The sequence below is a fragment of the Alligator mississippiensis genome, chromosome 4 (genome assembly GCF_030867095.1).
Source record: "Alligator mississippiensis isolate rAllMis1 chromosome 4, rAllMis1, whole genome shotgun sequence".
Taxonomy (NCBI): domain Eukaryota; kingdom Metazoa; phylum Chordata; order Crocodylia; family Alligatoridae; genus Alligator; species Alligator mississippiensis.
The window spans coordinates 194,706,109-194,732,705 of NC_081827.1; positions in this window are offsets into that span (position 1 = coordinate 194,706,109).

Genomic DNA, 26,597 nt, shown 5'->3' on the forward strand with positions numbered 1-26,597 from the left:
ACATTTATTCTTAATGTTCACCTTGTTAGTGATGATTAATTTGGACTCTCATACAGTAATTCAGTATTGTCAAAAATAACCTCATCTCTAAACATTTGGGATACATATCCATGATGACTGGTGTGTATTTTCTCTTCCTTCATTTTTAGAGATGCCAGTCTGCACCACTCTCTACCTCCACTATGCTATTTGACTCAGGGGTATAATATGGATTTATTTTTTCAGCTCTAAAATATTTTTTTACAATATTTTTGTGAATGCAAGCAGTGTTGCCTGCATGTCAGAGTGTATATCTCTCCATTCTGCTCAAATAATAAATGACCCTATTTAACTATTACAGCACCCGATCCATCATTCTCTGCAACACTGCAGGTGTACTGGATATACCATATGGCACCCTTTTAGATATGAATAGCCCTTTTGAGTATGCTTACAGTAAAGAACATATATTAACCTGGCTCTGGTATCACCTGCTGATATTTGTAAGGCAGGTCAAATTTTGTAATATTCATTCTACCTGTCAAATTTCCAAGTAAGTCTTGAGTTTTTGCAGTTGTATGCTGGTGAACCCTAAGGGGTTTATGACTACTGTATGTTTGATGCCTATCACAATGGGGCTGTAGTCTCAGTTGGAGTCCCTAGATGGTACCTTCATAAAAGTAAAAAATAAACATTAGGCACAGTAACAGGAGCTTTTCCATGGACTCCAGTAGGCTATGTGTTGGGTCCTTAAAACATGGACCTTTGGTACAGAAACCTCCTGAAACAATAAGATAAATACATTAGTTCTAAATTTCTTTCCTTACTAACACAAATGTCATAGAGCAGAGGCACATAGTGAATTCTGCAGTGCAGCTGGAGAGAGAACTAGTTCGTATAATGTTCCAATCCCAATTACATCTTAAACCAGAATTTCTAAAACTTTGAAATAGATTTGGTAATGTTTTTAATATCTCTTTATTTGGGGAAGCAACTCTATACTTGTTGGTTTTCTCCAGGACTAGAAGCAGAAGCTCTTCAAGCTTATGTCTACATACTCAGTGGATTCATACAAGTTTTGGATAAGAGTTCTAACTTACAGGTGTACACCTCAGCTTCTGAGCCTTTAGAGCCTCACCCATTGTAATATCCAGGCTCAAAGAAAATGCATTGGCCTAACATAAAAAGCATATATAATACCACAAGCTGCAACATTTTAGTTCAAGAACTGCCAACATTCAATGCTTGTTTTAAAGCTGTTTGTATTAATTGTGAATCGCTAACAGAATATCTCTCCTGTGTCCCTTGCAAGTACCCTTCTGCCTACACTGGGGCATCAATCACCATTTACTCCTCTTTCAGAAAGAGAGTGGTTCACATATCAGCAACACTGCTCTTCTGGATGCTTAATATTAGTGTTTCTCAACCAGGGTGCCATGGCACTCTGGGATGGCTTGAGATCCTTTCAAAGATGCTGTGGGGTGCCATGCACTGTTAGGTGTACAAACACTATTCATATGATAAACCCAGGGATTTCAAATAGAAATCCACGGTGTTGAAACTATTCTTCTCTTTTGTGGTCTTTCTGAATTCTTTGCAACAGAAGAATTGCTCTATTATTTTCCTGTAATCAAAAAACTAGTGAAAACTAAGAACTGGCATTTTCCTACGAGGTGCCTTAAGCCTAAGCAAGGAGTGCCTTAAGTCTAAAAAGATTGAGAACCACTGCTCTATATAGTGATGTTTATTCTACCAAGCAATTAAAATAGGGGGTGATCTCTTCTTAAAGGCAAAGAGATTAAAAAGAAACAAAAATTTCCTTGTGTACTTATGGTAAGGATGAGCAAAAGGGGCTTCTTTTTCATTCCTTAACTATGTTCTTTTCAGTAGGCTTTTTAAAAACTAACTAACTTTACCCAAATAGAACCCAGATACCATATTTTCTCACATATTACACAAACCTTTCCCCCCATAATCAACCCCTGTCCTCCAAAACTGAGATGTGTTTTAAGCAGAGAAACGGTTTTCTTTGCTGAAAAAGAAGCAAGCCTGAAGACACTGTGCATGTCATGGAGCAGCCAAGATTGATACTAAGATGGTAGCCTTGAGTTAACTCGCTCAAGTTATACAAAATATAAAAGGAATTTTATATGGGAAAATTTTGGTGTTTTATACATCATTGTTTAAGGGGTAGGGGTGTATTTTTCAGTATTGTGAACTGACCCACAATTATGAATATGAATTGGAATGATGTCACACTTTCTGAACACTATGTTCCCAGGAGGATTTATTCTATGTTACAGTCTATATTCTGCCTTCCAAAACCAAGGTAAATGTTTTATTTGGGGCATATTGTATGTAAGACAATATGGTATTAAACATGATTGATTGCCTTCTGGTTTGAGTGCATGGTGAAATCAAAACTGACAATGCATATCTCACAGTGACATTTACCCTCATTCATGTGATAATAGATTTGTTTCTCAATGAAAATGTAGTTTGTTGTGCATTAGAAAAAAAAAAATCAAACGGCTTTTGAACTGCATCAGTAGCTTATTCTGCCTTGTTTTGCCTCATATTGGCTTACATATTAGACAAATTAGACAGGGAAGGATTGGGGCAGATGGAGAGATTAAATATGTGTGACTTTCAATCCCTTATCAGCTTGAAGAATCACATGGAGCTTTTTAAAAAATAGGAAGTGGATATCTGAGTATCTAATCAGAAAGTCCTTTGAAGGGGGAAGAAAAAACACAGTATTGATCATCATCATTCCAGACCTTGAGCTCAAGCAATTTACTTTATTTTATATTATTTACTGAAATAATTGACAATGTGTGCAACTGTTCCATGCTAACTCTGTACAGCTCAAGAATTGCTCTTTGTAGATATTAAAAAAAACACTTTTAACAACAAATGCATTGGAGAATCTTATGACTTGTCCATGGGCAATTCATGAAATGGAAATAGATAGGGAAAAAACTATGCTATGAATTATTCACTTCCCTTTGTGCACATTTTAAGAGCTGTTGTACCTATTATGCATAAGTAAAAAGTGTAATGAAATATAGATATGTATTTGACTGGAATTTTATATGGAAATATTTTGGTGTTTTATACATCATTGTTTAAGTGGTAGGGGTGTATTTTTCAGTATTGTGAACTGAACCACAATTATTAATATGAATGGAAGTATATTATACTTAGGTATGTGAGCCATGACTGAGGTACAGCATTTTGATAGACTGTAACACAAAGATGACAAGTAAGCTTTATCTTCAAATTTATTTTCTTAATTAGTTGTTGCTTTATTTAGTTGCATACAAACAATAAGTAGAGAGAAATTCAGTGGATTCCAAGAAAGCACCATTCTTGTGGGGAAGGGCTCAATAGGATAAAGATGAGACAAGTTATCACTTTCCTTGGCACCCCATGAAATCTCCTCTTTTTCAGGACTTTCATTGAATCGAATTTGGTGAGTAAGACTGGGCAGTGGTGGGTTAGAAGACGATCTACTCATGCTCTACTGAACCCACAGATCTCCTGGTGGATATCAGAACAGAATTACCTTCTTTTGTTTCATATCTCTTGCTGTGCAGGTGCAGGAAATCTCATAACCAATGGCAAGACTTCTGCTTTAGAAACTATGCTCATGGCTGGGATATTAGCTCAAGGGCATTGGCTATGAGAATACAGTTTCCTTAGGAAACCACATCCACTGGATATAGGGATTAGAAGGCTAAGTTTTAGTTGTTTATAGGCCTGATCCAGCTCCCATTATAGTCAATTAACTGACTCTTACTTTTATGGTTACTTAAAAGTTGTGGGAGGCTGAACACATAGAATGTCTGCTTCTCTCTCTCTCTCTTTCCAGCTATAGGTTCAGTTTGATTTTAGGCTAAAAACAAATTCCTAAGGAGAATGGGATTCTTTGCTAAAGAGAATGCTGTAGTAAGAATAATTCAATACTTTAATAAATTATGTAGGTGACTCACAATTTTTTTTTTCATGCTTTCACTACTTTTTCCCATGGTTACTTGAAAATCACAAGAAACAAGATCAGGGAAACTAAATCCCACTAGTCATAATCATCTGTGTTTCTTCAGGGTTGATTGAACTGCTCATGAGTGAACTGGACATAGCCTCAACTGCATCTAACCCTATATTTATTTCCTGTTAATTTCAAGTGACTGGACTGTAATAAGGTTTTTCAAAAAAACAATTATCTCTGCCAGGAGAATAGCAAATCAGTCTGAAATGCAGGAGGTTATATAGAAAAAGGAAGCTTGTTCTACATGACTGACTACAATTTTTTTTTTTTTAAAGAAACACATTAGGTGTGAAAATGATCAGTTTGAAAAAGCTTCTATTTTTGGCTGTGGCTAAGAGAGGGGCATTTTACAAGCATATTTGGAGTTTGTCCTTTTGTGATGGGGATAGAATAGCTAACGTTTGGAAGAGCACCTCCTCCACCAGCTAAAAAGTCTGATTATTCGAAACTAAAAATTAGGTTGTGGGGAATACAGTGATGACTTGAAGACTAATTTTCTCCTTTTGCTCATATCTTTCCATAAGACTTGTTCCTTCCAAATGGAAAGAAAATCTTATGGAATAAAAATGGGGTGGGACACTGAAGGTTTTAGTTAAGTTCAGAGTTCTGCCACTGACTTCAGAACTGAAGCCAGGTACTTGTCTAGTCTCCTCTTAGAGACCTCCAAGGTAGGGGGGAGCACCACCTACCTTGGGAGCCCATCATAGATTTGGTCACCCTTACCATAAAGAAGTTCTTCCTGATGTCTAATCTAAATCTGCTCTCTGTCAGTTTGTGGCCATTGTTTCTAGTTATCCTGAGGGGAACTCTGGTAAACAGAGTATCTCCTATTCCTTGCTGCTGCGCCCCCGCCACCCGATGAATTTATAGACAGCTACAAGATCACCTCTCAGCCTTTTCTTGCGGAGGCTGAAGAGGTCTGGGTCCCTCAATCTATCCTTTTAGGACCTTACCTGCAGACCCTTAACTATACGAGTGGCCCTCCTCTGGACCCCCTCAAGGTTATCCACATCCCTCTTGAAGTGCAGTGCCCAAAACTGGATGTAGTACTTCAACTGTGGCCTCAGCAATGCCTCATAGAGGGGATGTATCACCTCCTTAGATCTGCTCGTGATGCACCTGCTAATGCATGAGAGAGTATGGTTAGCTTTACCTATCACTTTGTCCACTTATTCACTTATCTCTCAATGCTTCAGTTATCTATAATGAGAGGATAATGTTTCTTTACTTTCCCTACAAATTTGAGATATTTGGATTTTGGAACAGCTTGAAATACACTATATATGTTTGTACTACCCCTGGCAGAATGGAGCCACCTGAGATCCAAAGGCAATCCCATAGGAAATTTAACGCATAAACAATGCCTATAAATATTAAATCCAGAAAAATCAGAGATGTCCTGAGGGGAAATAGCTGTCATCGTATTTATTTTTGTTAATTTAAACATAAATTGCAAATGTGCATGCATGCCAAAATATTAAATATATGTTAACATGTTTATCTTCATATGTTATAATCCCTTTGGAGGAAAGGACTAGGTCTTCTCAACCTATATGTATGTAGAAGGCCTAGGAGACCAGGTCTTTTGTTACAGACAAAACGACAACTAATTAATGTAATGATACAAAATTCCTAGTTAAAAATTTCTTATTATTTTAATTAATGTTGCTCCTTCCAATAAGAAAGCTGCCTTCCCACCTGCCTGTGAGGAAAAAATTACCCAAGGTTTCCGTAAGCAAGCTTTTTCAAAATCTCACACTGGCAGTGTTGTTTACTTCAAGGCAAAAATAGAAGTATCATCTTCCATACTACAAAGATCCTTGGATGGACCATTGTATCTCCTGCTATCTCTGAGGTCTACGGCTCTTTTTCATTCTTTGGCAGAGTGATTGACAGGGCTTTTTTGAGACCCGTAGTCTCAGAGAGTTCACTGCCTGGTATTGTCCTTGCATTCCAGTCATACCACTGTTTCATAGAGATTATCACTAGCTGATAGGCAGCAGTTGGGCAAAGGCCACTTCCACTTTTACACACAATCCTAAAATACAGGAGACATCTGAGCAGTGGAACTAGGTAGGTTTTCATTCTAACGTCCTCCTGCATAGAGAGGCAGCATATGTCTTTCAAGGATATATTCAGGATATGGATGAACTCTATAGTATCAATATTAACCAAGCATCATCTTGGCCTTATCCAACAGGTCTCAATTTTTTTCAGACTCAATGCACCCCTTGAGGCACATCTACATAAGTTACCCCATTTCAAAAACTAATTTATTTATTACAGGGATTACCTCTTTGCAGAGAGGGCAGGCTTTGTGGGCACAGGATCATCTCTGCATTTACCTGCTTATCTCCTCACACCTGAAGCCTGACCCTGCCTTTATCTGCTTATTTTCTCACACCCTGCTTATCTCCACACACTTCTTACAGCACTCCTCAAAGGATCTTGTGGCATCAAAGGATTTTCCAGCACCCTAGTTGAGACTTATTGGGTTTATGCTATCATACAGTTATTTTCTCTTTTATTTGGTTAATGACTGGTTTATATAACCATTCACCTTCAATTAGGTAGTAACCAAAGAAAATTGTTCAGTGAGAATGCAGAGGCCCTGGGGGAGGGCAGCAGGGTGGGAGCCTGAGCTCACAGTGTGCATTCTCACTGAACAATTTCCTTTGGTTACTACCTAATTGAAGGTGAATGGCTATATAAACCACTCATGAACCAAATAAAAGAGAAAATAACTGTAAGATAGCACCTTCACTCTCCACACCTTCACCTTCACTCTGCATACAGATCTGGGGGGCATGGGTCCTCCCTGCCCCCCTGGGAGTATGCGCAGCAGCAGGGAGCCAGCCTCACCCTCAGAGAAGATGCCTGCAGCCCTGTCCCGCTCCCCGCTGTGGCCCTGTGGCCATGCATTGCGGCCCCAGGCCCCAAGCGTCATGCACTGCCCAGCTGGGCAGCAGTTCCAGCCCCAGCCCTGGCCAACTCCCTCCCTCCCATCCTTCCTCCCTATGGGGGCCTCAATTCCCTCCCACCCCCACACATTTACCTGCAGGAGCTGCTCTCCAGGCTGCCTGGTGGCCATGTGCATATATATGCACATGGTGCCCCCTGCCTGACCACCCTCCTCCCACTTCTCCACAACCCCCTTCAGGCTCAAACTCTGACAGCCTGCAGAGAGATCATTGCACAACTCCAAAATCCATGGGTTTCTCTGCTAAAATCCCTGGTTATGATCTAACACTTACAACTGCCTGATCCTATAGCAATGTAAGCCAGCTAAATAATCCAAATTTTGACTCTGAATGAACCAAGTTAAATTTAGAGTGGTTTTGCTACCCTTGTAGGTTTTTTTGTTTTGTTTTTCATTTTATTTATTAATGAATCCAAACCATCAAACAACAGGTTCAACATCTAATGATACACCCAATCCCAAAAAACATTCACAAAGATAGACATTTGTTCCCTATGAACAGTGCTACCACAATCACAATCAACATCCATGGAAGTCCTGTGCTCTTCTCTTCTCCTTCCTCAGTCTCTAACAACTCCCTCATATCTTCATTGATGCTAAGCCCTTATGTTTCCTCATTGCCACACAATTCCCTCCCTTTTTTCCCTAGGATTTTGCACAATGCAAATTTCATTATCTCTACCCATCTCTGCTTCTTAAATTCTAAATTGATTCTTAAGTGTTAGCCCATGGACTTTGCATTTCAGTATTCAAAAACGTTTCTCAGATTTACTGACTTAGAAGAAGGAGAAGTGTCTATTTTAGCAAATTGCAAAAAGTCCCCTCTTTTTCTGACATCTCTGTAGGATAGACCTTTTTAATCTGACGGTGTACCAACACATGCACATTTAATGTGCATTAGCCTGATTTAAAGTAAATTAAGAGCACTGATCTACATATGTGTGCCTTTAATGCACCTTAAAAATGGCTAATTTAGGTGTGATTAGTTAAAGTGCATTAAGGCACAAATAGATATCCTAAAGGCACAGTAATGGAGTGACTTTAGTGCTGGGTTTGTCCACCCACTAGGGGGCCAGCCAGAGCCCAGCCCCAGGGCTCCTGGCTGGCCTCCTCTTCTCCCCCAGGGCTGGGCTACTCTCTGGCAGCTCCTAGCTGAAGGCTATAAAAGCCATCAGCCATTTTGTGCCTTGGGGCATACTGCACAGAAGCCTGGACAGAAGTGCTGGACTGTGCAGAAGCCCAGTAGCCCCTGTGTGCTCCCCTGGACAAGACCCAGACAGCCTCTGCCTGTCCTGTCCCCTACTCAAAGTCACTCCTTGGCCATAGGTGAGTGTTGCAAAGGGCTATAACCTGCTGCATCTCTTGCCAAGCCGTGAGATTCCCCCCAGGGCTGCTGGCCATGCTCTTTGTGGCAGCAGGGCCAGCACCTGCTCCCTGATTTCCTCACTTCCAGTTCTGTCTCCTTGGAGGCACTGTGGTTAAGTGCCTCTCCTTGGAGAGGCCCCCAGTGGGGAGAGTATGGGGCACAGCCAGCCCCTCCTCCCAGTTGTTCTGGGAGCCCTGCATGCCTCAAGCTTGGGTGCCATGGGCTGGGTGGCACCATGGCAGAGTGGCTGGCCTGCAGGGAATGGGGAAAGGAGTGGGGTCTGGAGCTGTGGCAGCAGGTGCTACCAGTGGCTTGGCCTGGCCTACCCTGGGAAGGAGGTGGGGGGGGGGGGGCGGACAGGATGCCTGCGGCCAGCACCCAGTAGCCTGCCGGCTCCAGGGGAGAAAGTGTGGCTGGGGGGCTCAGCCAGAAGCTCCCTGGGACCATCCTTGCCTGGACAGCTTATCATGGTCTCTGGCTGACCTCCAATCTGAGGCTGGGCAGTGCAGGGCCCTCGGTGAAGAACATCTTATCTCTGAAATGTTGCAAACTTGCACAAAAGGGTTCTGTCTCTTGCCTCTGCAAGGCCAACATCTGGATGTTGGGGAGAGGCCACAGGGCCCTGTAGGAATGCTGCTTCAAGGTCGTTGCCACTGAAGCTGCTTGGACACACTGCCTGCACCGGCAGCACACCAGGGACTGGACCCTCCTGCTCCAGCAGTTGTGGTGGTGGTGGAGAATGGGCAATGTAGAAGCAGGCATGGGAGTAAGTGCAGAAGCTGCCCTGGCAGCAGGAAGATATTGCCTGAGGGAATGCCTGAGAGGAGGCATGGGACCAGGTGCAGTGGGAGAACTGGGCCTAGCTGGAGGCCCTGGAGCAGCACCATGTTGAGTTGCTCCAGGAAAAACTGGCCAGCCAGGGATCCCAGTGGAGTTCATTTCCATGCCCTGCCATGCCTGACCACTGGCCCTGGCCCTGGCCCTGGCCCTGCTGGACCCCTAGGTCCTGCCTGCTGTCCCACAGCAGGCCTCCACCTGGGCCTCAAAGGGCCTCCACTGCCTCCCACCTGCAGGATCCCCTGGCATTTGCCATGGCCCCTGAACCCACAGAGGAACTGTCCTCTGCCAGAGTGCTGGCTACCTGCCACCAGGTTCTGCAGCCTGGGCACTCCCACCTCAGAGCCCTCCACTCCATTACTCAGACAAAGACTGATATACTATACTGTTGTACATAGTTTTCAGTTTGGGAAGAGGGGTTTTTTTTTTGGTGGGTGGGGAGGGTGGAAGAGAGACTCTGTGTGTTGGGGAGGAAAGGGGGAGGGGGCTCTGTTGCTTGAGGGAGAGGTGGGGGATGGGGTGTGAGGGAAATAAAGGTTTTCATTGCAAACATGTGCATGTCCTGGAGTGGTGCTTGTGGGTGGGCAAGGGGTAGGGAATGTGCGGGTGGCAGGGCAGGTAGGTGTCAGTAGGGATGGCTGAGAACATCTCCATATCCTGGCATCCCAAGTGGGGCCAGAGCTGGTGCAGCTGGTGTTCAAAGGTCTTCTGGTGTGTTTTAACCCACTGGTCATTGTCCCATTCCTGCAGCACAATGTACTGCCACCAGTTCTGGTTGGTGCAGTGGCCCCAGAGGCATTGGGGCTAGTGGGACAGTAGGGCAATGGCAGTCTTGGCAGTGGCATCCTGAACCCTTTGGGTGCTGTGGCTGGTGTCAGCAGCTGCACAGCAGCAGGGGCCCTGGAAGGCCATGTACCAGTTATCCAGCAAGCAGCCAGAGTGGGTGGGACAGTCAGGTAATGCAAGGTTGCTGAGCACCAGGCTCTCAAAATGGAAGTGGGTGAGCAGGACAGCTGCAGCAGCCCTGAGGATGCCAGAGCCAGAAGCTAGGGCAGCCAGGGCTGGGAAGCACAGCTGTGGCAGGAGCAGAGCTGGCACATGTTGCCTGTGTCTCTGCCATGCTGCTCCTCTGACACAGGAAGCGTCTACCTAGAGGTCACAGTGCAGAGGGTTTGCTTTTAAGATGGCTGCCAAGTGCTGGCAGCTAGCTCTGGCTTCAGCATGGCTGCCAAGTGCTGGCAGCCATGTGGCCAAAGGCTGGAGCTCCCCCTGGTGGCCACAAGAACATATGGCAGGGCTGGAGTGACTTGAGACTAAAGTGAGTCCTAATACCTAGTACATGTAGACACCTGTCCAAAAAATACTTAATGCACATTAGTTTAATGCTCATTAAAGTTAAGTATGCTTAAATTCATGTGTAGACACACTCTAAGTTTCTTATTTCCATAACACATTTATCTAACATAGTTTGCCAGTTAGTTATCTAAGAGATTTGTTAGCATTATAATAAGTAGGGTTTGGAATAGAATTTGAGCTAAAGTATTAATTTTAATTGCTGTGATTCTTCCCATCTATGACATTTGATATTTTGACCATTTTTGCATCTTTTTAGGACTATAATTAGAACTGTGCAATTCCTGCCATTTTTAATAATATTTACCCTAAATATTTTAATAAAGTAGTTATCCAGTTATACGTATTGCTATCTTTTATTTTTTTGTATATCTGATCCTACACCAGTATTTAGGAGCCCTGACTTTTAATCGTTAATTTTAACTCCTGAAATTTTGCCATATTTTATTTTTTTCCTTTTGTAGTTGAGACAAAAGTTTTAATTCGCTTTGTAATGAATAACATAACATGACACTGCTTACATATAAGGTAATTTATATTCCTTTTGTCTTATTCCTTGTATATTCAGATTATTTCTGACTGATTAGGCAAATGGTTCCAAACCGTAGTAAAAAAAAAAAAAGAAAAGAAAAAAAGGCAATAATGGGCATTGTTGACACGTGCTTCTTAAAAGGAAAAATGTTTTTGACAAGTACCCATTCACTCTTAAAGCTGCATGTGGATTAGAGTATAAAGCTAATATCCTATTTTGAAATTTTGGTCTGAGTCCAAAATTGTCTAAATTAAAAAAACAAACAAAAACAAAAACAACCCCAAACTGCCAATTGACTTGATCAAAAGCTTTTTTAGCAACCAGTGATAAAAATAGGTGGGTTTCATTAGTTGATTCTGCATGAAAAATCATATCCAATACTCTTTGAATATTATCAGTCAACTGCCTATTCTGTATGAAACCTGTTTTGTTTATATGAATGTGCTTACAGAGTATTTTTAAAAATCTGTTTGCTAAATCTGATGAAAAAAATTGCATCTTGACTTAATATGTAAGTCTATATTAGGCACAAACAGATGGAGTCTTACTTGATTCATAGATTCATAGATTGTAGAATTGGAAGAGACCACAAAGGATCATCATGTCCAACCCCCTGCCCCTGGCAGGAAAGAGGACCGAGGTCAGATGACCTCAGCCAGGTGACTATCTAGCCTCCTCTTGAAGACCTCCAAGTTAGGTGATAGTATCACCTTCCTTGGAAGCCCATTCCAGATTCTGGCCACCCTTACTGTAAGAAATTCCTTCCTAATGTCTAACCTGAAACTACTCTCCACTAGTTTGGATCCATTATTCCTAGTTACTGCTAGGGGTGCTCTGGTAAACAGCGCATTTCCCTGTTGTCCTCCCTTGATAAAATTATAGGTGGCTACAAGGTTTCCCCGCAGATGTCTCTTCTGAAGGCTGAAGAGATCTAGATCCCTCAACCTCCCCTCATAGGGTCTTTCATGGAGGTCACTAATCATGTGAGTGGCCCTCCTCAGAACCCTCTCCAGATTCTCCGTGTCCCTCTTGAAGCGCAGCGCCCAAAACTGGACACAGTACTCCAACTGCGGCCTGACCAATGCTGCATAGAGGGGGAGCATCACCTCCCTAGATCTATTGGTCATGCCTCTGCCTCTGCTAATGCACGACAAGGTGCGATTGGCTTTGTTGATGGCCTTGATACACTGCCAGCTCATGTTCATCTTGGAGTCAACTATGACTCCAAGGTCCCTCTTAGCCACTGAATTGCTGAGGCGGTCATCCCCCAACCTATAGGTGTGCCGGGGATTCCTCCTCCCTAGGTGGAGTACCTTACATTTATCCTTGTTGAATTGCATCCTATTTCATTCTGCCCATTGATCCAACCTGTCCAGATTGGCCTGTATCTGCTCCCTGCCCTCTGGTGTGTTAACTTTGCCCCATAATTTGGTATCATCTGTGAACTTGGAGAGGGTGCTCTCCACACCCTCATCCAAATCGCCGATGAAGATATTAAATAACAGTGGTCCAAGGACCGAACTCTATGGGACTCCACTGCCCACCTCCTTCCAGGCCGAGAACGACCCGTCCACCAGCACTCTCTGGTTGTGGTCCCTAAGCCAGTTGGCTACCTACCTGACTAAATGTCCACTCCACAGCCTGCTAGCTTCCCTATGAGAATAGGATGAGAAACTGTTGAAGGCCTTCTTAAAATCCAGGTAGATGACATCAGTCTCAGCTCCTGGGTCAAGGCAATGTGTGAGTCCGTGAGCACCATGAGTCCTCAAGCAGCTGTGCCAGTGGCCCAGCTATGACACTGGCTAATTTCTTCAGAACCCGTGGATGGAGGTCATCCAGGTCGGCTGACTTGTTCCCATCCAGCCCTTTCAAGTGTTCCTTAACTAGGTCAGCTCTAACCTTTGGCAGTCTGGTGCCTTTTGGACATCTATTTTCAAGGTGGGGGAATTGTCTCATCAGGATTTAGGAATACTGAAGCAAAGAACTCATTGAAGAGCTCTGCCTTTTTCCTTGCGTCAACCACCAGCTGTCCTGATTTGTCCTGCAGGAGCCCTGTTACTCTGCGCCTTCCTTTTGCTCACTATGTCTCTGTAGAAGGACTTTTTATTGTCCTTAATTGTTGTAGCCAGCCTAAGCTCCAGTCCTGCCTTGGCCTGCCTAACTGATTCCCTGCAATAGCGTGCCAGGGAAGTGTATTTGTCCTTGGTGGCTGCCCCCTGCTTCCACTGCCTATTAATCTCTTTCTTTGCCCCCAGTATTTTCTGGAGTTCCTTGTTCAGTCAAGGGGGCTTTTCTATCCCCCTATCCCCTTTCCTGCATAAGGGGATAGACTCCTTTTGTGCCCCAAGGATCACTCCCTTGAGAAAACTCCAACCATCCTAGATCCCCATTTTCTCAATGCTCTTGAGTTCTGCCACCTCACTAGCTAGCCTTCTGCATTTACTAAAGTTGGCCCTTCTGAAGTCTAACACTTTAGCCTCACTAGATATTTTTCCCAACCTTCGCTGGATAGTGAGCTCTACCAAGTGATGGTCACTATCTCCCAGGTTACTGGTACTCGCAGGTTCCCCATGAGATCATCCCCTGTTGCTAAGACCAGGACTAGCAAGGTGTTACCTCTGGTGGGACTGTACACCACCTGGGTTAGGTGGAGGTCCTGCACGCAATGTAAAAACCTACATGAGTGGTTTGTTTTGGCTGTCTGCTCCTCCCAGCAGATGTCCAGGTAATTTAGATCCCCCATGACCACTGCCTCCCTCCGCTGAATGGCATCTGAGAGCTGCCTGGAGAATACCTCATCTAGCTCATCATCCTGATGAGGAGGTCTGTAGTAGACCCCCACTACCAAGTCCTTTTCCCCTGGCCCTCCCTGGATTCTGACCCACAATGCCTCAGTATTCCCCTCCTCTACCCCAGCGTTGATGATGCAAGATGTTTACTGCTCCCTAACATAGAGAGCTATACCCACGCCTTTTTTCCCCGCTCTGTCTCGCCTATACAACCTGTACCCTTCAATGCTTACCACCCAGTCATGTGTAGAATCCCACCATGTTTCAGTTAAGCCAGCTAGGTCATACTGTGTGCTAGCAAGTTTTGGGATTACTACAAAATTGGTTTTGGGATTACTACAATATGTGTTTCTCTTCAGGTATCAGGAGTTTTTTCCTCTTTCAGTGGGCATGTCTACATGGGAAATTAATGCAAATGAATAAATTCAGGCTCATATTATGCTGGAGTTTATTGCTCCCAGGCACTGTGTCTTCCTGTAAACCCAGGATCACAGCATGTTGAGCTGGATTAGAGTGGCTCCAGCTGGCAGGGTCCTGGGCAGTCAGCCTGCCAACCCAGGGCTGCTCTGACCCAGCTCAGTGTGATGTGGAGGGGCTGTCTGGGGCACAAGTGTGCTCTACTATGGGGCTAGATGGCATACAGCCCCACACTGAAGCACCCTTGTGCTCCATCCATCTCCACCAGTATCTACATGTGCATTGCTTCACAATAAAGAATGGTGGTGCAGGATAGTACTTGTATTTACAAGTACTAACCTGCAGCAGACTTAATTAGTTTCCTGAGACCTAATAGGGCCACATTGCAGACATTGAGACTTTACTGCGGAGCTAATTAGGCAGCTCCAAAATAAACATCTCATGTAGATGAGCCCAATATGTTATTAAACCTTTTGTTAATGGGTGCACTAATTTTGCTCTTAAAAATTTGTAAAACTTTGCAGGGAACCCATATGGGCCTGAAGATTTACCATTTCTGAGAAACTTAATTACACCTAGTATCTCTTCTTGTTCAATGTCTTCTTCTAAAATCCCTTATTCCTCAGGTTCTAGCCTGGGCACATTTACTTTAATTAGGTATTCATGCATTCTTTTAGGATTTACTGGATCCAAAGAAGAAAAATTCCTATGATAACTTGCAAATATTTCACATTTGGCTTTTCAGTCAGTTGCTAAATCATTTAGAGCTCTCCAGACAGGTGGTATAATTTTCTTGTTATTTAATTTTTAAAATTTATTTCCTAATAACCTGTCACTTTTGTCTCCCTTTTCATAATATACCTCTTTTGTGTATCTCAGTGCTTTTTTCTTCTTTTTCAGTTTCTGACAAATCTTATTTGCTTTTAATTCCTATTACTTTTTATATTCTTTCTGTGATTGATTAATTTGGTGTAATTTTTAAAGTCTTTCAATGTAACTACTCAGATTTTGCATTTCCTTTCTCCTAATCTTTCTTAGGTGAGACTGTTTACTTACTAGGCTGCCTCTGAGGATTGCCTTGAAAGCATTCCATATAATATTCCTTTTAATTGGATTTATATTATTGTCAGTGAAATAGAGCTTGATTTACTTTCTAATATTTTGAACTCTTTCCTGGTCATATAAAAGTGAAATATTCAGCTGCCATTTTTTTTCTTTTGTGTGTATTCTCCAAATCTTTACTAAATAACCCTGACCAGACAATTCCACCTAGTTTGGCTGATATAATATTTTTAAGTAATGATTTAGAAATCAGGATCATGTGTATTAATATATACAGTTTGTGTGGCATTGAATAAAAAGAGAAATCTTACTTTTGGATTTACAAATCTCAGAATTCACAATGTTCATGATTATCTACTAACAATCTGCCACATTTACTGTCCTTTGTTATATTTTCATTAGACCTATATACTTTTGGGTTCATAACACAATTATAATCTTTCCCAAAACAGCATCTATGTCTTTACATTTTTCAAGTTTGAGACAGCTTTCTAAATAAAAACACCTGGCCCCGATTAGGTGTATATAGGGTCCCAAAAGTTAATATTATGTTACCAATAATTCCTTTAACATGTACAAACTACCTTTCTGTATCCATATATTTTTCCTTTAGTTTAAAAGGTGTACACTTTACGATAGTTTCATGTACTTTTTTATTCAATATGTATGGTGCAGGGGGAAGGAACCACTTGCATTTTATATATTTACTAAGTTCCTGTCTAAGGCAAGCTTACTGGAGGAAGCAAAGCTCGTGCTCCAGTGTAAAACTGGAGTTTATCCAACATCACAATAATAGTAGGCTACTACTTGTTGAATTGGTTTCTCTGTGTTTGTAGATTTTACCTGATTAGTCAATACCTTCTCTTTGTATCCAAGTTCAAATTCTGTCTTTAAGAATGTTTTTTTCTTTTCTGAATGATTATTTTGGATTCAAATAATTTTGTTTTTACCCCTTCCTTTCCAACATATCCACCTTAATTCTTTCCCCACCCTCTTCCACAAAGGCAAACAACAGCTTTAACCACTAAAGTATTATCCATATGCTTTGTGTTTTCCCTCCCTCCTCCCTCTGTCCTTACACAATCTCTGCTAAAGTACTCCTTCCCTCTTCTTCCTCCATTCCTAAAATGTGAAGATTCACCACTGTTTCAAGCAAACTGAATTTCCAGTGTGGTGAACTCCTTGGAGGATTTAAAGGATCCTTGGATTTAAATGATTAGCTCCAGGATGAAACTACAAAGCAGGTCAACACTAGGCCTATGAGAAGTGGCTAATATTGCTTTGGATTTGGATTTGGATTCAGGCAGTTTGGGGGACAGTGATTTGATTCGTTGATTCAGATCACTGTCCTGAATTGATCTGGCCAAATCTGATTTGGAGATTTGTCAGTAGCTGAATCTATGAATCTCCAAATCACCTAGGCCAGGCCCATCCCCGAGCTGCTCTCCCAGCCTGGCAATAGCTACCCTACCTTGTTACGTCTCAGCTGTGTGTTCTTGGGCAGCCCTGGCACAGGATGCAGTCTGTCTGACTCACAAAGGACTCACCCCCCCTCCCTCCCCTCCTCTACCTAAATGAGACTAATTAAGATGCAGTGAGAGACACACCTAAGACCCTCCAGATAAGAGTGAAACAACTGCCCTAGGTCTCATTTACATCCTAGATGGAACCAGATGACCATTCATTTACATGAGAGATGGAGAACAGAAAGCCTGAAGCAGAGACTGCAGTGAATTCTGGGACCAGAGAAGCAGGGGAGCACTGCATGATGGGGAATCTGTGCTCCAAATGTTAATCAACCCATGTTCACACACACCCAGCTCAGCATTTATCAGACCAGTTCTAATCTGGATTTACTAAGGACTTTTCCCCCCCCACAGACACACACACACAGCTCTAAGTTTAATAGGCATCTCGGGCTGTACATTCCCCGATCCCACTATGCGAGGCCTATTTAAACTTGATTGACTAAAACTCGGTTGCCAGGTTAGGGAATGCTGAGGCAAGAGACCGAGTCCGAGGGGGTATGGGCAACATTTGAACAATGGTTAAGGGTTCATCACAGCATCCAGCCTGCTGGAGCCCTAATTACAGGTGTTGTCATACTTTTCCCGAGACGACTGGTCCACAAAAGGTTATGAGCACCCCAATAATTGTCTTAAGTTTGTTAAAAGACTATAGTAAAATCTGGAAAAGTCATGCTAAGCTGAGGCTTGTGCACAACAAGTAAAAATCCAAAATCCTGATGCTGCAAGCTATCTATTGTTCCTGAAGAAACCATGAGATATCCCATCAGTATATCTGCCATCCATAGGAATTTCAAGCTGGCTCCCAAGTATTTGGGTTACTCCCTAATCTTAAGTGTTTCCTGATTATCAATCAGTTTCCTGAGATGTTCCAAACCAGATAACCCCTTGTCAATAGAAAAGACAATGATTTACACAATTAAGGGTACTTCGAAGCAGCTGAACTGAGAGTATAAAAATCTGTAAGTGTGTGCGCTGCAAGAAGAAGAAGAAGCAGGAGGAAAGAAGGAGACGAAGAAAGAAGAAGAAAACTCCTGTGCTGACACTGTCCCCTGTCGTTCTTGGGACGCTGGAAGAACAGATCGTCTCTCTCTTCAAGGATTGTGCTACGGACTGTGCCTGTCAGCTTTGCAGCCTGAGTACCTTGGACTAGGTGAGATCCCAATGCTCGCTCTCTCTCTCTCTCTCTCTCTCTCTTCTCTCTAGGCATAACCTTCTGAACCTGAACTGTATCAGTTAAGCTTGAGCTAAATTTCCCCAAATACTTAGTGAAACCAGGGTAGTATTGTCATTGTTTGTGTTTGTTTTTCTTTTGCATGTCTATTACTACTAGTACTATTATATATTTCATATGCTTAGCAATAAATAACTTACAGTCAAACTGGTAGTAATTGGGTATATTTTTCCTTCTCTGCTTCTCTTTCCTCCCGTGCTCTGCAGCAACGCTTCTTTTACCTATGCTAAAGATCCCTGTGAAGCCCAAATTATTGTGGGGTCTGCTCATAAAGAGGCCAAAGATTGGGACGTGCTGAGTTTGAAACACATAAGGGGATCAGCTTGTACAGGCTGATTGACCCAGTTTGACTCAGACGTGCCCCTATGAACTGAATGCTGGCCCATGAGGGTGTCAGCTGGACACCCAGCCGGATTCAGAGGGATTCTGTTTACCTGTGTGCTTGTGTCTGACTGCATTTTATTGTTGCTCTTATGAACTGATTCTTGGCATATGAGGGTGTCAGCCTGTCCATGCTGATCAGCCCGGCCAGGTCAGGCGTGTCACATTAATTTGTGTGTTTGTGTGTATGACTGATTTGGTGACTGGAGGAACCCAGCCCCATTGAGATTGAGTCCTGCAAGATAGCTTCACTGGGGGTGAGGGCTTGCAGAAGGGAGAGATACAGCTCCGTATAGTAACACAAGCAGCACATTGACAGAATCACCAAGACCCTAGAAACTATCCCTAATAAATGAGCACACCCCAAAGTAATGGGCAAATTTGGTAACAACCTGCCCCAACTCCCAGCACTTTTGGGGAACCCCCCCCCACACTCATCAGATGCTGCTGGACAGGGGGGGCAATCCCTGCTCCCCTCAGTGCCCCACGCTGTATGGGGGCTCTGCATGAGCCCCCCTATCCCCCAACCTGCTCTCCTAGCCTCCCCCCCCCATGGCTACCTTACCTGCCTCAGCTCCAGCCTTTTAAGAAAAATAAATGAGAAAACCCCCTGGACTTACCATCTCCTGCCTCATTGTGGTTGGGGGGAGGGGGGGCTGATCCTTGCTGCACAAGCCCTCTGAAGCCCCAAGGCCACTGCAGGAACAGTAAGTCCCAGAGTTTTTCTCAGTTTTTTTTCTTAAAGGGCCAGATCTGGGCTGGGTGGGGCAGCCATGGGGGCATGTAGGGGAGTGTGTGTGGGGGGGGGGGGCTTGTGCAGAGCCCCATGCAGTGTGGAGCAGTGGGGCGGGGGGGCAGCAGGGATCGCCCCCATGCCTGGCAGCATCTGGTGAGCCAGCTTTTTTTTAAAGCACTGGGAACTGGGGTGGGTGGGGTAGTCATGGGGGGCCTGGGGGAGCAGGCAGGGGTCAGGGGGGCTGGGAGAGCAGACAGGAGATAGGACCTGGCAGGGGTTCCCCCATGGTCCTCTCTCCACTCCTCCAGCCCGACCTCCCCTGTCCCTTCTTTCCATCTCCGAGTCTGGCTGCAGCTTCCTGGTGCAGTGGGCAGGGAATGTCCAAATCATCAACACTCTCTAAATCTTTTCCAAAGTTTCAGAGAGCTTTGAATCAATTTGGACCATTTAATTGGTCCCCTGATTTAATTTGCATTCAGAGATTTGGCCACCAAATCAAGCCGAATCTCTTCCAAATCAAATCACCACCCAAAGTTTTGCACAGCCCTAGTTAACACCTCCCTTACAGCACACCCCATCTCAGATGCCACTTACGTATCACTTTCCCTTCCCTTTCCCTCCCTCTTTACCCCCCCCTTTTTGAAATTCGGTTCTCTGTTTAAAATTTCAAATCTCACCTATATTTATTTTTCCAAATTACTTCAGGTAGTATTCCAAACATAATCTCTGAAGGCTTTACTTATAGCAAGTCTATTCCTGCACCTAATATACTGTACTCAAGAAATCACCTCAACAGCTTTTGCTTATGTTGTCTTCACCACAGTCCAGGAATGTCCTGGAGGAACAAAGTTGCTCATGCTGATGTCTTAGAATGTGCCACCATTCTGAGCATCCATTCTCTTCTTAGTCAGTGTTGACTTGGATGGCTTGGTCATATGTGAAAAATGGATGAATGGGACCATATACCCAAGGATATTTTATATAGATAACTTCTTACAGGAAGAAGATCACATAGGCAAACTTATCTCCAGTGCAAAGATGCTTACAAGAGAGATATAAAGCCAATGAACATTGAACTAAATGACTGGGAGAAGATTGCTGAGGATTAAAGCCCTTGAAAGCAGTCCATTAGGAATGGAAGGCTTTTGAGGAAGGAAAAGCCCAACAAGCAGAGGAAAAAAGAAACCTCAAGAAGAACCTTGAATCACATTGTTCAATACAAGCTTCAAATGCGAGAAGTATGGAAGGGACTGTTACTCAAGAATTGGGCTCTACAGCCTACACAAACTGATGCCTCGCTCAGTACAATTCTATTGTCTCATAAGACAGGCATATGCTTATTCCCACTATTCATTTTTACATATCTTTAAAGCTACAAATGGAGCTGCAAAACTCTCTATCTCTGGTTTTTTGCCTTTATACTTCAAGGTCTTCTTTCTTTTATGTTGTTGATCATCTGCCACTCTGCATTTCTGTTTTGTGCATCTGTCTCTGAAACTGCTTCTGAGTACTCTGACTCCTGCCTTACTTTTAATGGTGTATTGTTTTCTTTTCTGAGCAAATATAAGCTTATGTGGGGGGTTTTTTTCTCTGAGAAAGGTTGAAGAAGAAGAAGCTATCTTTTCTTCTAGTTTTTTTCTTTACAGTATGATATATCTTGAAAAATCTGTACTTTGATTCCACCCACTTTAGCTATAGAAAATTCTCTAGATCTTCTCATGATCTGTTTTTTGTTCAAAGCAACTTAGAAGTATTATATTATATATATACTTCTAAGAACGCATTACTTTGGACAAAAAGCAGATATATGTCTATTTCAGTTAGAATTTGTAGAATTATATCTAAGGAACACAGAGCAATCTGTATGTCCTATGTATGGCTATTTGTGTCTGCCTCCAGTTCTAAGAATGTTTAGAGTGCTTCTTTTAAGAGTGTAGTAAGATCCCCTTTCTCCACTCATTCAGGGAGACTTTTTATTCTAATATTCTTTCTCTGTACATGATTCTTCATAGCTTTGATTTTTTTCTGAAAACTCCTTTTCCATTTTTCCACTAAATTAATTTTGTAACAGAGTTTATACTAGTTTGAACATTTGTATCCACATTTCTCTAAATATCTGTAATTTTAACTATAAATTCTTCCATGTGAGATGCAATTTTATCAAGACTGACCTCTATAAAGTATTTAAAAGTCTTGAATTCTGGATTTAATATTCATCTTTGGTGATGCAGGCTGCTTTAGTCTTCTGCTTTTCAGCCTTGTTACTTTATTTTGAGCTCCAGAAGCCATCGTTTAGTCCTCAGGAGCTGTCTGCTACCTCACAGTTTCTTTTTCTTGTGAGTTCCTTTGGAGAAGATATCTCCATCTATCACAGTCTCCTTATATGCTACTGCCCTTTAAGATTTGGGGGAAAATGTTTTTGAAACCTGAAATGGGTTAGTGGGAATTGATGCCTTTAGATTATGCCAGATTCCACCTAGAGCTCTGGTTTTAAGCAGCCATCTTCCCCAGCAAGATCACATGACTGCCAGCCCCTTTCCTTAGAATCTCAAAGATGTAAGAGTTGCATTGTAACAGCTTGTATCAATATCCTTTAATATTGATACAATTGTTATCTCTGTCTATACCCTCAATCTTTTTGCATTTATTTTTTTCACATCACTTACAGTAGTTGATTTGAAGCAGAGAAAGGTATTTGTAAACATTAGGAAGATCTCTTGAATTCCAAATCTTTTGGGAAGATGTTTTCAAAGATGAAACTCTGCCATAGAATTTATTTTTTTTTTTCCCTCACTGGTTTGTTCTTTCATATATTTTGTCTGTTTTCCCATTGTTTCAGTACAGACCATTTATCTGATTTATTTTCTCTGTTGATATTGACAAATGAGGGTCAACAGAGAGGATTCAATGCACTACAGAGTCTAGTTATGGATAAGATTCACTTTTGAGAGGAGCCCTTCTGATAGAACAGCTAATCTGGAAACCAGATGCATCACAGAGTTCATGAATCATCTATGAAATGAGAGAAATATAGATGTCATGAATTTGCCCCTAAACACTGTTCAAAATATAATAAATGTAACTTAAATATCTTTTTAAAGAAATAATTGCAGACTGAAGAATGTAGACTATAGTATTGATAATGTCTTTTGGTAACACTTTTTTAGCATTACATTTTTTAATGTGTTTAATTTTCCTTTGCAAATACTTTAAGTGGTGAGGTATAAACCTGAAATAAATTAAATCATACATTTGTGATGTGAAACGGAAAGAAAGTCCTTTTTTCCCCTGTCTTTTTGGAACATCACTCCCCTTGTTGAGTATGAATTAATACAGACTTGGTGGGTGTGTCTACATGTGAATTTATGTACAGCTAAACTTAATGTGCCTTTGCTAAAGGCACATTAAGGTGATTTAGGCACACATCTACACATGCACACCTTAAGGCACCTTAACGTGGCTCGCTGGATGAACGTGTTTGCAGCCTGCCCTGGGCAGCACCCTGGACAGTCCCTCACAATCCAGGTATCAAATTTCAGTGCAATTAGCTTAAAATCACCATTTGTAATGTGCATTAAGTTCATGCATGTGTAGACCCGCACCCTTAATGCACCCTTACTGCAGCTTAAAAATGGCTAAAATGGCTAAAGAGCCTTAAATCAGTATGTGTAGACATGCCCTGTATCTGATCATGTTTTACTAGTACACTGTTTGATTGAATCACTGGATTGATGTAGGACCCTCATTTCAAAACATACAGACTTTATAAACATAATGAGCAAGATGCTTCCATAGTTATCAGACAGCTAGAAATACATCGTTGATATATTTTTAACACAAATACATATAATGATCTTCACTGGGTCTAGAATGTGAGTCAATATAAGCACTTTTTAGCTCAATGAGCAAATGAAAGCACTTTCTCTCTAAAAAGTAACCTTTCAGTTGTAGAGTATTTATTTATACCATTTTGGACATATGCTAAATATTACAATGCCTCATTTTCATTTACCCTTCAGATATTAAGGTGAAAATCCTGACCTAGTGCATTCTAATTACTTGGCTTATTAGCTTCACATTATATCAGTAATGGTATGATAGCTAACATAATTACTAGGACTTGAAAAATTATACTTTGCTGTACTATTTCATGAACTGTGAGATGGTTCTCTCTTCTTATTAACTTTCTTATTTAATGGGTTGACCAGATTTTTCATCTACTTAGTACATTGATCAAAATGGTAATTTAAGATTTCAAAATTCTAATTGATGAATTGCCTTTTTAAATGGTACACTTAGGTTGAGAAATAAAGATGTCTTTCTTTTTACTGTATATTCCCAATTGCTATATAATAGAATTGAATTTGTCAATTGTTGTTTGATGTTTAAATGAAGTTTTTACAAGCATTGGGTAATCTCCATAAAGTACAAAAATAGACTTCAGCAGGCTGTTTCCCTGAATTTTACATTTTTTTGTCAAACAGATAAGTTTTTCATTTTTAGTCAGTGAATATTTCATAGCATTTTAATGAAAAAAATTCAACATTTATTAAGGAAAATTGGTGTCTCTTATTGTTTGCTTCATTAAAACACAAAAAATAAGTGACAGAAACCATTTGATTAAATCTATCCAAAAGCTAGGTTTACCATATTTACTTGAATCCAAGGTGTGGTTCGCCACTTCCTCCACCCCAGTCAGCATGGTGGGAAAAACCACCTCATCTTAGAAATGAAACCAGAGCTGAGCTCATCTCAAATCTATCACAGGCATAGAAGGAACATGGGAAGAAGGAACAAGGGTCAGGGGTTTGTCCCTGCTCCTCCTGATTCTGTTTTCCCTACCACAATGGGGATTCAGCAGCTGAATCTCCAAATTCTAATCAAATCGGGAAACCAATAAAAAGGTCCAAATTGATTCAGAAAAGATTTGGAGAAAGATTTGGAGATTCGGCAATTTGATCAGTCCCTGCTCACCACCGCAGGGAGCTGGACCTGGGCTCCATGTTTGTAAGTACGGGGCAGTGGGGGTGGGGCTGGTGGTGGGGAAGGGGACCATGGAGGGATCCCCACCAGGCCCCATACCCTGTCTGCTTCCCCAGCTCCCCTGAGTGCCCCCGACCCCACCCACTCTCCCAGCCCCATCAATGGCTGCCCTGTCTGGCTCCAGCATCCTGGCTCTTTAACTCCCCACCTCCCCCCAAGAAATGTCCCATACTAACTGGCTGCTGAAGCAGCCATCAGGCCTTCTGGGGGGCTCATGGCAGAGCTCCCCACACAACACAGGTCAGTGCGGGGTAGCAAGGATCATCCCCCGACCTGGCAGGACCCGGTGAGTGCAGGGCATTTTTTTTTTTTAAGAGCCAGGACACTGGGGCTGGGCTGAGCAGCCATTGACAGGGCTGGGAGAGTGAGCAAGGGATGGAGCCTGTTTCATTTGGAGTTTCAGCCAATTTGGCGGCAGCTGAATCTCCAAATCAGATTCAGCCAAATTGATTTGGGACAGTGATTCAAATCACTGAATTGAATCACTGTCCCCCAAATCGCCTGAATCCAAATCTGAAGTGAATACTAGCTACTTCGCACAGGCCTAGTATTTATTCTTTACCACTAAGTATCCACTCTTACCACAAGCCTACTTGTTATGCAAAAACTTGGTGGGCCTAGAAACCACCAAGAAATGACGAGCCCCATGTTGTTGTTTGCCTTTTTAAATGCTTTACTAATGCAATGCCCAAACCCTCTATTAGTCATCTAAACCAAGTCATCCCCATTGTGGTGGGAAACCAGAGCTACAGGGAAAAATAAAACATTGTTTTTCCAGAAAAATAAGGGGAAATAGAAATTGAGTTCTAGTACTCTCAAAAAATATTTGGAAACTGTTACTTTAGGTACTATCCCAAACACATTCCTCATATCTATATATCCAAAAAGAACTAGAAAAGATATGGAATAGAAATCATTCTTATCTTCACAAAATGGGCAAGGGGAAATTGGGTATCAACAGAATTAAAATATGCAAGCTAAAACTGTTCATACAATTACAAGCAGAATAAATGTTGGAAAGTCAGGGAAGTTATAGTTCCTTACATTTAAAATATAAAACAGGAGAAAGGGAGAACATTTGAACTAGATCTATCCTCTGTGGACGACTTTGTGAGGAAATTACAAGATAATCAGATCCCTGAATAGTAATTTAATAGCTAATTTAAGAGTCTGTATTGCTTAAATTACCAAGAAACCACAAGACAGTTGGTCATGTGTTATACAATACATACTCTCTCTCTCTCTCATATATATATATATATATTTCTTTTTTTAAAGATTGCTAAATGCACATGGTGTGTAGGACACTTTAAATTTTGGGGTTAATTTTATACATTGCACACAATTTTGAAAAAAATTTAAAAGACACATGGGGTGCATCCCCAAGAGTGGGAACATATATTTTCCCAGGGATAAAGAGCAGCAGCACAATATGTGCTCCAGATCGGTAGCCATTTGGGAGACAGTGATCACCTTATAATAGAATTCAACATAAGATGGCGAGTGGGTAAGGTAACTAGTAGGGTGAAAGTGCTAGACTTCAGGAAAGCTGATCTCAATGCACTCAGGTGATTAGTCAAGGAAGCACTGCAGAGTAGGAGTTTTGAAGGGATGGGAGCCCAAGAAGGGTGGCTGTGCCTAAAGGAAACGATCCTTTGGGCACAAAGCAAGACGATCCCCGAGTGAGGCAAAAGAGGGAAAGGGGCCAGGAGGCTTCCATGGCTGACCAGAGAAATTCAGGGCAGCCTAAGGGCCAAAAGGGGAGCACATAAAAAGTAGAAACAGGGTGAGATCACTAAAGATGAATATACCTCCTCTGCTTGAGCTTGTAGGGAGGCAGTTAGGCGGGCCAAAGCTACCATGGAGCTGAGGATGGCAACCCAAGTAAAGGACAACAAGAAATTGTTTTTTAGATATACTGGGAGTAAAAGGAAGGCCCAGGGAGGAATAGGACCACTGCTAAATGGGCAGAAACAATTGGTGACAGATAGGGGGGACAAGGCTGAACTCCTCAACGAGTTCCTTGCCTCAGTGTTCCTAAGCGAGGGGCACGACAAGTCTCTCACTGGGGTTGTAGAGAGGCAGCAGCAAGGCGCCAGACTTCCATACGTAGATCCTGAGGTGGTGCAGAGTCACTTGGAAGAACTGGATGCCTTTAAGTCAGCAGGCCCGGATGGGCTCCATCCGAGGGTGCTGAAGGCACTGGCCGACATCATTGCAGAGCCACTGGCGGGAATATTCGAATGCTCGTGGCGCACGGGCCAAGTCCCGGAGGACTGGAAAAGGGCTAACGTGGTCCCCATTTTCAAAA